Genomic DNA, 13,035 nt, shown 5'->3' with positions numbered 1-13,035 from the left:
AATTCTTATTTTTGTTGCTCTCTAATCAGTCTTTTTTTTTTTTAATGTTTATTTTTGAGAGAGAGAGAGAAAGAGACAGTGTGCACAAAAAGGGGAGGGTAGAGAGAAGGAGAGACACAATCCCAAGACACAATCCTCTGCACTGATGGCGCAGAGCCTGATGTGGGGCTCAGTCTCACGAACCGTGAGATCATGACCTGAGCCAAAAGTAAGACTCAGATGCTCAACCAACTGGGCCACCCAGGCACCCTTCCCCCTAGGTCATCAGTCTTTCCCTCTGGCTGTTTTTCATATTTTCTCTTTATCATTGGTTTTCAACAGTTTGGTAATCATGTACCTTGGTGCTGTTTATTTTTTGTTGTTGTTTTTAGCCTGCTTGAGATTCATTAAATTTCTTGGGTCTATGAGTTTTTAGGTTTGGTCAAATTTGGGAAATTTCTCACTATCAGGACTTCATATGTTTTTCTTTTTTCCTACTCCTGTCCTGAGACTTCAGTTTTACAGCTAATAGACTGCTTGCTATTATTCCAAAAATCATGGAGGTTCTGTTCATTTTTTTCTTTTTTTAGTCTTTTTTTTCTTTCTGTGCTTAATTTTGAATATATTCTAAATTGCTAAACCCTCAAATTCACTAATTGTTTTCTTCTTCAGTGTCTTATTGTTAACCTCATCAGTGAAATTTTTATTTCAGGCACTATATTCTTTATTCCCAGAAGTTCTATTAATTATTTAAAAAATATCTTCAACTCTCATTATATTTATGTTTTCTTTTAAATAATTGTATATCGCTGCAGTAGTTGTTTTAAATTTTTTTAATGTCTATTTTTGATAGGGAGAGGGAGAGAGAGAGAGAGAGAGAGAGAGACAGACAAAGTGTGAGTGGGGAAGGGGTAGAGAGAGAGGGAGACACAGAATCCGAAGCAGCTCAGGCTGAGTTGACAGCACAAAGCCTGACATGGTGCTAAAACTCAGGGACTGCAAGATCATGACCTGAGCGGAAGTCGGACATTCAACTGACTGACCCATCTAAGTGCCCCTATAATAATTATTTTAATGTTATCTGCCTAGGATCATTATCTCTGTCACCTTTTTTTAGTTTATTTATTTATTTTTGAGAAAGAGAGAGAGAGAGAGAGAGAGAGAGAGAGAGAGAGAATGCACGTGCATGTGGGGGAGGGGAGAGAGAGAGAGGGAGGAGAATCCCAAGCAGTCTCCATGCTGTCAGCATGGAACCCAGCTTGGGGCCCAATCTCATGAACTGTGAGATCATGACCTGAGCCAAAATCAAGAGTTGGATGCCCAACCATCTGAGTCACACAGCCACCCCTCTGTCCTTTTTAGAAAGTCTGTTTCTAATGATTATTTTTTCTCTTTATTCTGAATTACACTTTCCCCTTCTTGGTATGTCTGAGTGTTATAGATGTTATATTGTTCAGTTTCTGTATTTGTTGTCTTTCTTTGAATAGTGAGGCTTTGTTTTGGCAAGTAGTTAAATTACATGCAGATAAGTTTGACCCATTTAAGACCTTATACTTTTCTTTTTTTAACGTCAGCTCTGTCAGCACAGAGCCCATTACGGGGCTTGAACTCACAGACCGTGAGACCATGACCTGAGCGGAAATCGGACGTTTAACCGACTGAGCCATCCAGGCTCCCCAAGACCTTATACTTTTCTAAAGCAGGTATAGAGTAGCCTTCTACTAAGATGTGACTCTACTAGTGTCTATACTGAATGATCTAGAATGTCACTGAGGTCTCTCTATTAATCAAAATCAAAAGTCAGAGAGGCAAATCAAAAGGAATTGGCCAGGATGGCTTCACTGAGAAGGTAATGGTTTACACATAAGTGCTTTTCTTTTACTTTTCTTTATTGGATCAATGGGTGTGAATTATTCTAATAATATTGATATATAATGTCAAACTGCTTTGCAGGTCATAACATTTTATACTTTCACCAGTAGTTTAGGAGAATGCCTGCCTCACAATATCATTGACAGTATTGAGTATTATGTTCAGTAAATTATAGTATAATCTCTTGGAAGTAATATCATGCAGTCATTAGAATCATGTTTTTTGAAAACTAATGACTTGGAGGAAGAGCTCTTAAAACTGGTAATTGAACAAAAGCAGGATAAAAAAAATTACATACATTGAGATCTCACTATTAAATAAAGATCATTTATATTATTTGTTTATAGCATTTATCTGTGGATAATAGGATTATGAGAGATTTTTATATCCTCATTTTTTTAGTATTACCTTGATACTAAAAACTACTTTAAAACATGAGGTATCTGGTAAATGGGTTACTCCAAACATGGAAATACTTGACAGCAAGAAAGTCTATACACATAGAAACTATATACCCACCACAATCTATAACTGGAGTCACATCTTTCAGTCTCTGTATTCATCAGGAATCTTCTAAGAATGGAGCTGTCTGGGCCATCAAAAGGACTGTCCTAGGGTACATGGGTGGCTCAGCTAGTAAGGGGTCCAACTTCAGCTCAGGTCATGATCTCATGGTTTGTGAGTTTGAGCCCTGCATGGGCTCTGTGCTAACAGCTCAGAGCCTGGAGCTTGCTTTGGATTCTGTTTCTCCCTCTCTCTCTGCCCTTCCCCTACTCATGCTGTGTCTTTCTCCCTCTCAAAAATAGATAAACGTTAAAAAAAAAATTTTTTTTTTTTAAAAAAAAGGGCTGTCCTGACAGCATCTCCCACCTAATTGTGAATTTATAAAAGTTATGTAACTGGTCAACTCCCTGTTTTGGGTTGGTTTTATTTGTTTTGACTAATGTGGACCAAATGCATTTTCCTTGTCTCCCATTTTACACTTTAACACTGAGTGTATTAGTTTCCTAGGACTGCCATAACACAAGGTCACAGATTACTTGGTTTAAACTACAGAAATTTATTCTCTTACAATTCTGGAGGCTAAAGTCTAAGATCAATGTATTCCCGGGGTTTGTTTCTTCTGAGACATCTTCGCATGGATTGCAGATGGCCATCTTCTCCCTGAGTCTTCATATGGTCTTTCCTTTGTACGTGCCTCTGTCCAAGTTTCTTCTCATGAGGACCCCAGACATATTGGATTAGGGCTCACCCTAAAGACCTCATATTAAATTAATTACCTCTTCAATTACCGCTTTATATTTCTAAATATCGTCATCTTATGCGTAGTGGTTAGGACATCAACATATGAATTTCGAGGGGGTACAATTCAGCCCACGATACTCAGTAAGTTTAGCTCTTCAAGCTCCTCATGGATGTAGCAGAGGCAGAAAACCCATTTCTTTACTCTCCAGGCATAATTTCTAGACCCCAAAGTGCCTGGTGGTGAATTCTGGCCCTCTCACTTAAGAGCAGTTATTTGATGTGGGACAAGACATCTAGGCTCTTTATACTTTGGTATCTTCATCTCTCAACGGGGGACAATACAAGCACATACTCATAGGTTTATTGTAGCATTCAGTGATTTAACTTATGTAGATCTTGAAGAACAGTGCTTGTCACAGAGCTGTGACAAGCACACACTAAGTGCTCAAAAAAGATTAGCTCTTACTATATTATTATATCAAATTATCTTATTGATGTAGCCATTTAACACTATATTTGATATAGGAGGTATAGTGATGAACACAAAACTACTGCCTTCACTGAGGAGGGCTTTTTCTCCTGGATCTATGTGTTATTCTTATTTCTGGCGGGGCAACTTTTGTTCTTCTTTTAAAAATTCTGTGTAGAAATGTTTTTCTGAAGGATACCAAACAGGGAAAGCCTGCTTGATCTCTGCCCTTCCCTCACTGTGGGCACTGACTCTTATATATGATATACGGTTTGTAGGTTAAGGGAGAAGTAAAGTCTGAAAAAGAAACCTGTGGAGATAAATCCTGTATTTGCTTTATGATTATCTCCTTTTTCTCTACCCCTTAACCACACACACACACACACACACACACACACACACACACACACTTATAACCTGTTAACTGTGCTGGATACATTTTCTAAATCCACGTGCTCAGGTTCTGCACCTAGATAATACTGTCTTATGAGGCTGTAGTATCTACTCCATTAAGCAGTCCTTCTAGAATGCTTTGATGACTAAAAATATGGATGATGTATCTGTCTTTCGTACACCAGCGCTCGCACCCTTCTGTGGGAACATGTGCTTTGGGTACTTTTTCAAGCAAGGACTTGTACTGATCTACCTCATACATTAATTCTAGCTGGAATAATACTTGGGGAAAGGAATATGATCCCAAAAATAACCACAAGGAGAAGTGTGTCATGAAAGGTCATGGCACTGGGGCAGAGGATATTGGACAGAAGAGTTCTAAAAATAGGAATCGAGAGATCAAAGAACCAGCAGCAGTGAGGAACTTTTTTTGGCCTTGATTCACAGGAGGAGGCAACACCCCCCAGCCCGCTCGTGCCTTCTGCTCCACCTGTCACTCACACCTCACTTGTGGAACTGAGGGGGCGGGAGGATGAGGAGCGTATTTTTCTCTCCTGGGAGCTGACTGCCTTTAAATCATGATGGAAAGTGTATTTAAATAATACTTTAAAACGTGTCAAAATAACTAACATTTTGGAGGATTTTACATTACATATTCCTTATATTGCAAGGAAAGTCGAAGCATTCTGATCAAGACTTAATTTTAGCTTTCTCCTGGACCAGATCTTTGGGTTTTACAAGTTAACTTCAATTTTTTATCACCTCCCTACACTATACCTGATGATTAATTGTTTGCAAAGCCAAGCACCAGATTTTATGTGCATGCACTACAAATTGGGTAAGTAGAGGGGCACCTGGGTGACCCAGTTGATCAAGCGTCTGACTTCAGCTCAGGTCATGTCTCTTGGTTTAGAGACAGTATATGTGTGGAGGTGTTTGCAAACTACAAGTACAAATGTTTCAGGTCGTGGGTTCAAGCTCCGTGTTGGGCTCAGTGCTAACAGCTCAGAGCCTGAAGCCTGGTTCGGATTCTGTGTCTCCCTCTGTCTTTGCCCCTCCCCCACTCTCACTCTGTTTCTCTCTCTCTCAAAAATAAATAAACATTAAAAAAATTGTAAAAAAAAAAAAAAAGTTTGGGTAAGTAGGTTCGACCACGTCAGATTTCATCAGCCACTGTTCGTGTTCTGTGAGAATGAGGCATGGGCGTATCTGGCTGCAAGTGAAGAAACTGAAATTTTAGATGTGCAGTCCGATGCCCTCCCCTTGTAAATATAGCTTTGACAATAATGAGGTGGGTAGGTTAAGACAGGTTAAAGACATGGAGCTCTTTGAATGAACTTTGACAGATGATTGTATTTGTGGTGGTAAGAATCAGAAAATTTGGGATAAGTCCCATAATCTTTCTAAAGGTCAATTTACTCAACAGTGAAATGAGCTTATTGGTTGGCACTTGGTTTAGAGACAGTATATGTGTGGAGGTGTTTGCAAACTACAAGTACAAATGTTCCTTTTAAACCTTTTAAATTCTTTGTCAAAGAATCAGTCTGTGCATTCAGGTGGAATCCACCCTTCCCTATTCAAAGAGCTTCTTTTTATTCATTTCAAAACTATTTACTTCACTCTAGTGTGCAAGGCACTGTGCCAGGCACCAAGATGCATTCAGAGATGAATCATACCCAGAGGCTGCCCTCAAGGAATTCAGGGTACAAGGAGGCAGATAAACCACTGGAAAATGCACTGCTTGATTTTTAAAATTTAGCTTCAAATGACAGCATAATTGAGCATAATACCACATTTTATCATATAAAAAATTTCTTAGGTTTTTATTTATTTAAAGAAAAGAGAGAGAGAGAGAGAGCACGACAGGGGAGGGACAGAGAAAGAAAAAGAGATAGAATCCCTGGCAGGCTCCACACAGCATGGAGCCTCTTGTGGGGCTCAAACCCACTGAGTCTGACACTTAACCAAGTGAGCCACCCAGGTGCCCCATAATACCACATTTTAAAAGTGATTTAGCCATCCCTCTTAAATATTTAATAGTAATGTACATGGTAATCAACATATATTTGTCTGTTAATAGACTAACACGTATGCCATTAGTCAAGAATATTGAAAAATGCATGTGAAAACAAAGTATCTTGACTCAAGACAGGCAGTTTGGGCTACTAACTGGCAATGCACTGGCCAGTTAGTGATTGATGATGAATGGCAATACACTAATCCCAGCCTTTGTTGAGAGATCAGTCTTCATTAGGCTCCCCAAACCAAAACTGACCCGAAAACAATCGATTCTGTCTGCTCCTAAAGCCAATATCTCCATTTTGTTTTGATTCAAGCCTTTTTTAGCCCGAATCCATGAGTGAAAGGCCCTTTTGTTTACCATTTTACTTGCAGTTAACAAATCTCTGACTTAATTCAAAAAAAAGAGCGAGAGAGCGAGAGAGAGAGAGAAAGAGGAAAGTTGAGATTTCTCCAGGAGACTGGGATTCCTAATATTTGTGTGAGGGAAATATAGTTATGATCCTGAAAATTATGTCATTTGTTTGGATTTAATGAAAACATGATATTTGGCTAATACAATTTCCAGCTATTTGAAAACCATCACAAAATCTGACTTTTGTAAAAGCCTAGCTTAAAACACATTCTCAATCAGAATTATGACTTCAAAAATATCCTTTGAATAAGAGTATGATAGATCTTCTGAAAATACAGGACATGGTTCTGATCTCCTAATAGAAGAAAGCTGCTTCAGGGATCAGAAATCTCACTATTTCCCTTTCAGGGTAACTATGAGGGCCTGTACATTGGTCTGGAGTTGGCCTCTCCTTCAGGGATTTAATAGGTTTAAATCAGTGTGAGAGATCTTAAATATGGTCTTTAGGAAAAAGAAGCTATTGTAAGCTCAGAAAAGAGGAATGTTTCATTTAGTGCTCAGAATAATGGTTGAAAACTATTTTAAATAGGGGGATCTGTGGGTGTTAGCACTTAGCTAATGAGTTCCACAGAATGGTGGGAAGAGAAATAGAAGTACTGTGTGGGCAACAAGTGTAACCTTCAAGTGAAGATGCTTGTGGTATAGGCGCAGAGGCCTGGGTTATATGACGAGGACAAGACATACAAATCCCAGCCAGAATCTTCAGAAAGCCCCTTCACAGAGAGTCCAGCAGGCTGGGCCCGGCTCTCCAACCTGCAAGCCTCTGACTCAAATGTCTCAAAAAGAGAGCCCAGATCTATATCACATTTCCAATGATAGGCCATTATGGAGACCTGTGATGCTTCAATTGCCCATTGCCTCTCAGTAAACAGCCCCACCAGTAATGCTGCCAGTCCCTGGATTCAGTCAATCTCATGCCTCCACCTTCCACTTTGGGTTTTGATAAAGTGCAATGAGCTTCTGCAGACCTTGATGGAATACTTTCTACTGGTCAGATCAGCAACGCAGCCCTTAGCTGGTAGCCTCTGGGCCCCCAGTGGCTTCTGGCCTCATGTTCACAGGTAAGACCCGAGTCACTCAGTGGTTCTCACCAAGCACCCTAAATGTTTCTGGGAATCCCTAGAAGCTTTCATCTTGAATTGGCCAGTGATTATCACTCTTTCAGGAGACTTACCAGCTTTAGGAATAAAAAGCAGTGTGAAGATTCATTCCCTGGCTTTTCTGGTATTTATTACTATGTACCAAATGGCTCTAAAATTTAGTAAGTTAAAACAGTTCCCATTACACCTGAAACTAATATTACACTGTATGTTAACTAACTGGAATTTAAATGAAAACATAAAACAAAAACAAATTAAAAAAAAAAACAAACCAGTACCCATTCAATTATGTTTCAGATTCTGTGAGTCAGGAATTTGAACAGGGCTTAGCTGGGAGATTTTTATGCCCCTGATGAGACGGCTGAAGTTACTCATTGGTACTCAGCTGGCAGATGGGCTGGTTGAGAGGGTCTAGGAGGACTTTCCTTATATGCCTGGCACCTTGGTGGGAATGGTTGGAAGTATGGGATCAGCTGGGACTGTCTACTGGAACATGTACATGGGGTGTTTCACTTCTCAGGGTGGTTGGAAATCTTACATGGAGGTTGAGCCAGCATCCCAAAAGAATCAGGAGGAAGCTGCATGGCTTTTCCTGACCTAGCCTCAGAAGCATTACCTCTGCAGCATTCTCTTGGTTGCAAGTGAGTCATAAGGCCATCCCAGATTCGAGGAGAGGGAAATGGGCTCCCCCCTTTTTTTAAATATATTTTTTATAATTTTTAAAATGTTTATTTATTTTTGAGAGAGGGAGATCACGAGTGGGGAAGGGCAGAGAGAGAGGGAGAGAGAGGATCCCAAGCAGGCTCCACACTGTCAGCACAGAGCCCGACACGGGGCTCGATCTCATGAACCTTGAGATCATGACCTGAGCCAAAATCAAGAGTCAGATGCTTAACCGACTGAGCCACCCAGGCGCTCCTGGGCTCCCTTTCTTGATGACAGGCCACTTTGTAGGAGAGCTTGGAAATATTTTTGCAGCCCACCTTTGGAAAATGCAGTCTTCCACCTTAACCTCTAACTGTGTCTCATTTATTGCTGAACTGCCTTTGAATACCTGATACTGGTCCAGGAGTCAGTTACTATATCTATCCAGATGCCAACCTTCTTCTGACCCTTCTTTTTCTTCTCTCTAGTCAAGATGCCCACTCCAAAGAAACTTCCCAAAGAGCATCTAAAAGACAAGGCAGAGTAAACTGGTGCTTAGTTGGAACAGCAAGATGATATGGGTCAAAAAGGGAGGAAGAATCATGATGAGAAGAATTAAAAGAGGCTTCATTGAGGAGGTAGCCCTTATGCTGGACTTTGATAGAAAATAGCATTTTAACAGATTGAGAACAGCAGAGAAAGGCATGTCATTCCCACCTGAACAAAAGCACGGAAGTGTAGAAAGGTATGTTGTATGAGGAAAAGCTAAGACTGCTAAAGAATTTGAGTTTCAGATTCTATAGCTGTGTTTTAGGAAGCTGTGTTTTAAGCTGTGTTTTATGAATATGACTCTGGCAGCAGTGTGGAGGATGCATTGGAGAGGTGAGATTTGGTTGGTGAGGTGGAAAGATGGCCAGTGTGTGTACAGTAGTATTCTACCGTGTATAAATAGTATCCTTTCAAAAGGAAAGGAGATGGCTTTTTTTTTCTCCTGATCTATGAGAGAAACAGTAACAGTGACTCTCCAGAAATGATGGCTTAAACTGGTACAGTTCATCACTATGCTTGGACTTTCTGTCTGCAAATGCTTGTCTAGATGTGTCTGGATTGGATACTTGGTGAGACTAGTCATCCCCTTGGGATTCATCCCACTCACCCTCCCCCATCCCAGTGAATTTATGCCTCAGCAGCCCTGCAAACCTGCCTTCAGTTCCCATGATCACTTCACACCCTTGCCCTAGCTAAGAAGAGCTAAACTTTTCTGCTGCTTCTTCCATCATCCCCTCAAACTCGAGGCTGCAACCACACAGAACTTATCATTCCCTGGAATGCCATGGCCTATCTCAATGCCACATCTCTGTATATGATTTTCTCTCTGCCTAAAGAATTCTTTCTATCACCCTTTTTCCACCAGGCAAATTCCCTAGTCATCAGTTTATACCCAATTGAAACATCACCTCTGTGAAGCATGATGCACTAGGCTGCTACCTTCTGGTCTCCACAATGCTTATAACATCTGTCTCTTTATAGTGTCGTGTGCATTTCATGTATGTTTTGTAGATTAGATTGAGATCTTTGAAGAAACAGACCATGCCTTATCTTTGTATCACTAGCATCCCTCATAGGATTAGGTAGTCAATATATGTTACATGAAGGAAGGAATGAAAGTAGGAACTTCATCTGTCACTTGTTAATGTAAATGTTGTAAATGTTGGTCTGTGTTTCTGATCTAGAAATCCAAATCCCAACACTGAATGAGGAAATAGTTGGTACCATTCTATGCAGAACAGTGGTATTTAAGTTTGTTCATAAGAAGCTAGGTTTCTGTTGGCATAAGGTTACCGAGGTAATCTAGAAAATCAACCAGTGAAAACCAGCAGGTCCCAGAGTAGTAGAGCTCTATTCACAAACCTTGTTTATTTCTTACAAATAGTTTCCCAGAGGTATCATGAACAGCCCAATTGCGGTGCCTCTCACATCCCAGTAACTAGTAACACTGGCAATTTCTTGCCTGATTTCAGAGCTTTGGAGCAGCCTGGATTCATCAGTAACATTCTTTTCGCTGAAAGGCTGATACTCACAGGTACCGTAGGTCATTGTCAACTTCTGCGGCCTCCCTTAAAAACCTAAGGTCACACATTCATAAAATTCTTCCTGACATAGTGTGGATAATAGTGGGGAACTCAGCTTACACATATACTAAGCCCTAAAGAATGCTCTGTGGGCAGAGCTCAGCTTACTTGGGAGAACTTTGTTTGCACAGGGTTTCAGAGCCTGGGTAGTTTCCGAGCCAGGGTAGATGGATGTTTTCCCTTTCACCATTACCCTGCCATGAACTGCTTTCTATAAGCACAGTAGTGCTCGCAAGTTGTTGGTGCTGTCTTCACTCTGGCTAGTGCTGCGTGTGCCTTCTTAAACCTCAGGTGAATGTAAAGGTACTCTTAGAGAACCTTTACATTATACCTTCTTTATTACACCCTTGGGTTGTTTGCTGGGCTTATTAAACAACAATCTGTAAGCTGTAACATTTTTTATCCTTCTTAGTAAAACATTTTGATTTAATTTTATCCATTAGTTAGTGCCCTCCCTGCCTCTCTCCCTTAATTTGATGTTTTCAAATTGTGTTTTCGCTTCTAAGGTGACACATATGTGAAAATGATCATTTTAAGGCTTCTGGATTATGGGTAATTCATCCCAACACCAAATAATTCTCCCTTACAGTTGTCCTTTAAGGAAGGAGCTCCCCTATGCCATCGAAGGATCACTAGGGATTTGAAGCAGAGCAGTTGGTGAGGGGCACTGAAGGGAGAGGGGACTCTGGATTAGTCTCCTTGGCTTATGTCCTAATGCTGCCAGTTAACCATGTGACTGGACCCTTTCTGGGCCTTGACTTTTCTTGGAATCAGTTCCTCATCAGAGGTTTGATATAGATGAAATGAGGTAGCCCGTAGAAGATGTGCAGTAAAGATTGGTTTCTGTCCTTTCTTCCTTGACAGGTAGGTAGGGCTGGAGAGGGCAAACGAATCAGAAACCTCACACTGAAGAGTTAGAAAACAGTGTCAGTTGGGCACATCTAAAATTAGAATCTATAAATATGTAAATAGGATCCAACTGACAATTATTTGACTTGCAATTTTCGAGGCACACATCTATTATACCAGGCAGTGCCAATTTTGTGATTCTGTAGCTATACTTATAATCACCATTATTTCAAAAGACCCCTTGACTCTAAAGCTTCATTAGCATCATAAAAATTTCTATTCTAGAAATTAAAGGTCTAGACATAAAGGTCTGCAGGTTCCAGTGAATGGATCCCAAGCCCAAGTGTCAGTGATGTAAAACTTACCTATATTTATAAAATACTTCTTTGGCACTCCTCCAAGGAGATGAGGAAGAGTTCACGCTACTGAAATTTAATGTATATAATTAAATAAGAAAATAAGATTTCACTCTTAAATATATTAATATCTTCTATTAAAGCTTGATCAAAGATATTACTTTCCTAACTCCTGTCTTCCATCATTGATTCCCGAAGCTTTTGAAACTTGCGAGTGGAAAATGTGAAGTACAAAGAAAACACCATAAACATTTGGCTAAATACTCAGGAGTCAAACTTAGAGAAACAAGAGAAAAGATGACAGCTCTTGATGATAGAAGCAGAAATCAAACATCTTTCATGTTCTACTTCAAGATCTAAGTCTAATAGAAGAGGTTAGATGAGTGGTATAGTCCCCAGACCAGCAACATTGGCACCACCCGGGAACTTGTTAGTCCTGTAAATTCTTCAGCCTCATTCCAGATCTACTGAATGAGAAATTCTGAGGTAGACTCGGCAATCCTTGTTTTAACACTCTCCAGGTGATTCTGCTCATGGTAAAGTTTGAGAATCATTAGACTAGATTTTGAAGAATAAAAGAACATAATCTTCAGAATGTCATTATAAAAATTTTACTGCATGCTTGAAGAGAAAAAATTACAGGGCTATATGGTCCTTAGCTAAATATACCTTTAGACTAATAGCTTTCTGGAAGCCAACACCACTATAGAATGATAGTTTGGGGAGGATTCAAAGGTCACCTTTTACAGCCTACCTCATTAATACAGAAATGCTTTAGCTGCCAAAGTGAGGTTATAACCTATGAATAGTCTGTGAAACTAGTTCCATGACATAGTTATGTACAGAGGAGATTGATGCCCAAGTATTTTTAGGGTACTCTGGGTTACACAAAATGAAAACGTTTTCCTTGTTAAGTGTTACAAGAAGTGAACGTGTTTAATTTTGTTTAAGCCAGTGCTCTGCAGGACTTCTCAGAGCTTTTAATATGTGATGGTATAATTGTAGATTTCCAAAAGAAGATAGCCTCTTTTGTCTATGAATGGTTCTTCAGTTTATGGTGTTTCTCAAACTGGTGGACTGTGGAAAACTTTTTCTATAGAGCATCCCTTGGGACCAGAGTTGTGCAGAATCTATTTTGGGAAACGCTGATCTGAATTATAGAATGATAGAATTTCTTGCTTGGAGCTGTCTCAACCACTTGGTATCAACCAATTGAATCCCTCAGTTCTAAACACCTGGCTTGCCTAGAGTCACAGGACTAATTATCCTGGAGCTACTTTTAACTTCCTTTTTGTGCTGTTACCAACCTTCACAGATATGGGAATCTTTTTGTAAACATCAAAGTTCATGGATAAACACCCACCTCCTACATGGAAGAAAATAGGTATAATATTTTATACCCGTCAGTTAGATAGTGGCCTAACAATGGGTAAAACCACAAGCTTTGGAGTCCCAATTCCAGTTCCATTATTGACTACCGGTAAAACCAAAGGATGAGTTACTCAAACTCTACAAATCTGTTTCTTATGCATAAAATGGGGATAACTATTGTACCTCCCTT

The 13,035-nt window shown here is 39.9% G+C and overlaps 1 protein-coding gene across 14 annotated transcripts in view; it reads left to right on the top strand.

Moving 5' to 3' along the window:
• Nucleotides 1-13,035, top strand: part of LOC122480722 — an 86,200-nt gene that overhangs the window by 20,694 nt on the left and 52,471 nt on the right. The gene's annotated exons all lie outside the window — the stretch shown is intronic.

The sequence above is a fragment of the Prionailurus bengalensis genome, chromosome C1 (genome assembly GCF_016509475.1).
Source record: "Prionailurus bengalensis isolate Pbe53 chromosome C1, Fcat_Pben_1.1_paternal_pri, whole genome shotgun sequence".
Taxonomy (NCBI): Eukaryota; Metazoa; Chordata; class Mammalia; order Carnivora; family Felidae; genus Prionailurus; species Prionailurus bengalensis.
Note: the sequence above shows the minus strand (reverse complement) of the source record. Positions and strands in the feature narration are given on the sequence as shown.